The sequence below is a fragment of the Toxotes jaculatrix genome, chromosome 8 (assembly GCF_017976425.1).
Source record: "Toxotes jaculatrix isolate fToxJac2 chromosome 8, fToxJac2.pri, whole genome shotgun sequence".
Lineage (NCBI taxonomy): Eukaryota > Metazoa > Chordata > Actinopteri > Toxotidae > Toxotes > Toxotes jaculatrix.
The window spans coordinates 7,111,956-7,115,878 of record NC_054401.1 but is presented as its reverse complement, the minus strand read 5'-3'; positions in this window follow the sequence as shown (position 1 = coordinate 7,115,878).

The following is a 3,923-nucleotide window of genomic DNA, read 5'->3' as shown; positions in this document are numbered from 1 at the left end:
TTTTGTCCTACTACTGAGGAAGTTGCTGGTGAGTCACAAGATCCCGCCCCCCCAAAAAAACATTCCTCCCTCCCGCTCTCCAGCGACTTCAAACGAGAGCAGAGAGAAGTCCGTGCATTGGAGAGTAGATCCTAGTACGGCCCTCTGTCTCAGTGCTCTGGTGCCGTTTGTTTTCAAGGTATTTTAATAGAATTATGTTTTATTGGTGAATATTGGGCCAAGCCTGCTTTTAATAAGGTCTCTGAGTAAGGGAGTGTTGACCGTGACGGTGCCTGTATTTCTGTGCTTCTTTTGGGATTTTTTGTAATTTTAAAGTGATGAAAGAATGAATCAATCATGAAATCAGTCAACAAATCCACCACCTACATTTTTATATAAACGATAAACAATGAGTTTCTCATTTGCCAGATTCGTTCCAAGTGCCTGAAAACAAACTAGATTTCAAAAGAATTATTCCTCTCTAACTTACAGCTACATTAAAACAGTGAAAAAGGTGCAGTAATTTTGCTAAATGTAATATATCCAGGAGTTTTGCCAGTGAGACAGTAATGGTGGGTCATTTAAGAGTAACTTAGGGCAAGAATGTAAACACAATTGGTTCTGGACACAGTTTGCCTGGGTAGTCTGAATCTTTACTGCCACTGAATGTCAGTAAAATGTCTAAAAATAAGGTTAAGGTCTAGAATTAGGAATAGGTTGTGTAGATGTAGAGTTGAGGCTGGGACAGGGTAAGGTAAAATAAGGATCAGAATCAGATTAAGCTGAAGGCTAGAGTTAAGGTCAAGGTAACATGTTTTGTAAAGATTACATGGGTCACTTTGGAGTTTGCACGTTCTCCCTGTGCCTGTGTGGGTTTTCTCCGGGTACTCCGGCTTCCTCCCACAATCCCAAAAACATGCACATTAGGTTAATTGGCTAGGTGTGAGAGTGTGCGTGCGTGGTTGTCTGTCTTTGTGTGTTGGCCCTGCAATTGACTGGCGACCAGTCCAGGGTGTACCTCGCCTCTCGCCCGTAGTCAGTTGGGACAGGCTCCAGACCCACCGTGACCCTAACGGATCAAGGTATAGAAAATGGATGGATGTTCTGTATGTACTTTGCTCCAAAGTGACCTTAGTTGACTGTCTCGTGTAAGCCCTGACATACAGGATAATGACTGTCTCAGTGGTTAAATTTCACTTCCCTCTTTTAAAGCATTGGTCCTTTCTCCAATTCTGATGATTAATTTTTGTTGTGACTCAAGTGGGAGTGATATTTTTCTGTTTGCAGCTGGCTGTTGTTTTGTCACAGATGGACTGAACCTTACATTGGATCATTTGAGTCATTACTGATATCAGTATGCACCCACTGCGTAAAAAAAAAACAATACTGCTGACAGAAGAACAACTGTATGATAGATGGCTTTGTTCTACTGCTTCTCATGACATCAAGGATTCAGAGGGGTTTCCAGTATCCAGCTCACCAGTCACCACACACTTACTGTGGTTTGTGTTGTCTTATCTGCTGGAACTCAAACAGAATGACGCTACAGTTTGACTTAAATGACATTTTGAAGGCTGATACCAAGACCATAGTCACCCAAAGGAAATATTGTGATATCCTTTATAAGGATATTACAAGCATTCAGTGTTTTCCAAATTATCATGTTCATGGAGAAGTAAAAACATTTCTAAGACCAATTCTATCATGTAACATTTAAAGAAATTGTTTGACATTTAGATGTTAGATGAGAAGATCAATATCACCCTCGTGTCTGTGTGTTAAATATAAGTCTATAGCCAGCAGCTGGCTGGCTAAGATTAGTACAAAAAAGTGGAAACAGGGGGAAGCAGCCTGGCTTTGTCAAAGACTAAGAAATCCATGCCCCAGCATGTCTAAAGCTCATTATTAACAATTTGTATCTCATTTGTTTAATCTACTCTTCAAAAGCTGTGAAAAAAAAGTGCAAAAGCATCAGTTCCCCCTTTTATTCTGGGGGTGTTATGTACCAGAGCATTTTTGGCTCTGAGCAGTAACTTCCTGGAATCCCCACTGGTTGCCTGGCAAGACATATTTGTGCAAAGCTAAGCTAGCAAGCTAAGACTGCAGTGTCTTGTTTAGCAGACAGAAATGAGAGTGGTATAGTGGTACAAACTGCATTCCCCAAAATGTCAAACTGTTCTTTTTTTGGAAAGTTTCAGAAATGGTTTGACACATAAATCTGCCAAAGTTTCAGATGCTGTTCGAGTATCTGACAAGCACTTTGGCTGCAGCATAGTAACACTCTAAACACTCTACTGAAACCCACACTTCATAAATTCTTCAGTTCTTTCATTAGTAATGAGAACTCTGACATTTAATTGCCTTTTTAAAGCAGTGTCATTCATATTAATTTCTCTGCAATGTATTAATGTAAACACTGACAAAGGCAGGCCCACACTCACCCAGTTCCTCTGGAACACATACAAATTAGAAATTAAGTATTGTCACTTAATTTTATTTTGCTATTATTAAGGTAGCTCTGATTGGAAAGAAAACACGTTTTAAGTTTTAAAAGTGAAAAGTGTGTGTGGTGTGATTTCTGGGCTAACAAAATCTAACAAAATAGCTGTCAGAATAACAATCCATCAAACACACACAGTAGATAAGAACAGACATAGGTCTTGCAGATATACATTACTCAACATCTGTAAATTCTCTAAAGCACACCGGACACACTGAAAAAAGCATTAAATATAATTATGTAAATTTGGCATCAGTGTTATTTTTTTGTGTGTGCGTGTTTTCTTTATGTTTTTGAAAATGAAAAAGCAGCTGCAAGATATTACACATGAAATAACTCATTCAGCACTGATTTTTTTTTACATAACTGCCCAAACATGTGAATCTTGTCTTTCATGGTCCTGTGACAACCGAAAGAGTGTGATCCATAGTGGTCTGACCCCTCTATTCCTCACAACCCCCTAATTATAAATTCTAATTTTACACTCTGAGGCGTGGCCCTGTCAGACTGCTTGCAAATAATTAGAGGACAGATGCCTGTCAATTCATCATGGCAGAAATGGCTTGATGACTCCCTCACTGTTCCTTTCTTCATCTCTCTGTTTTACTTTTGAAAAACAACTTAAAAGGGTAATAGGATTTAAGTGGGTAATCACTTCTAATGCATGAAATGAAATGAAATTAAACAATGTAAAAACTGTAAGAGATTCTTAATATGGAAAGGCAAATAAAACTTAACTTTATTTAAGATGTTTTCCACCCTAGTTGGAAGAATACAATGCAATAAAATTTTAAACGTATTTTCTTATTCAATTCAGCATGTGAATAGTAATGGTGACATCTCAGGTGACTGTCATGCTCTGCTAAATGAAATTTTAAATTAGTGTTACACTGTAAACCTTAAACTCTTTTTTTGGATGCATGTTGTTTTGGAACACCTGAGTGAAGTTAACTCTAATGAGCGTCATGACCCTGAACAGCAGACTAATGAAGCAATTAAACTGTTAAAAGTCCCACTTAAGTGATATGTAGGTATGACTTCTAACAGCATCTGCCTGTTTTCTTCACAAGTGATGGTGAGTGGAAAGTGTGGCATGCTGCCATCATGTAACAAAAACATTCTTTTATAAAGTGGTGCAATTCACAAAACATCTGAAAATGCATTTACAATGTAGGGTCAAGTGAAATCATGTAATGGCTTAAGTAACCAAGTAACCCAAAGATAAACTCAAAACAATCTATCAAAAGACCATCAACTGGAAGAAGCATTTGTGTGTGATGTAGTTTAGGGGATGCAACTAAATAATCACACAAGAGGACATACTGGCTCATGCATTTTTTGACTGGGCTAGCCTGGTGGCTCATTGCAGATGAGGACCAACCATGGTCAGGGGAGACATACCAAAGCCCTGAGCTCAGCCCAAGTGCAGCAGTCTTACAATATG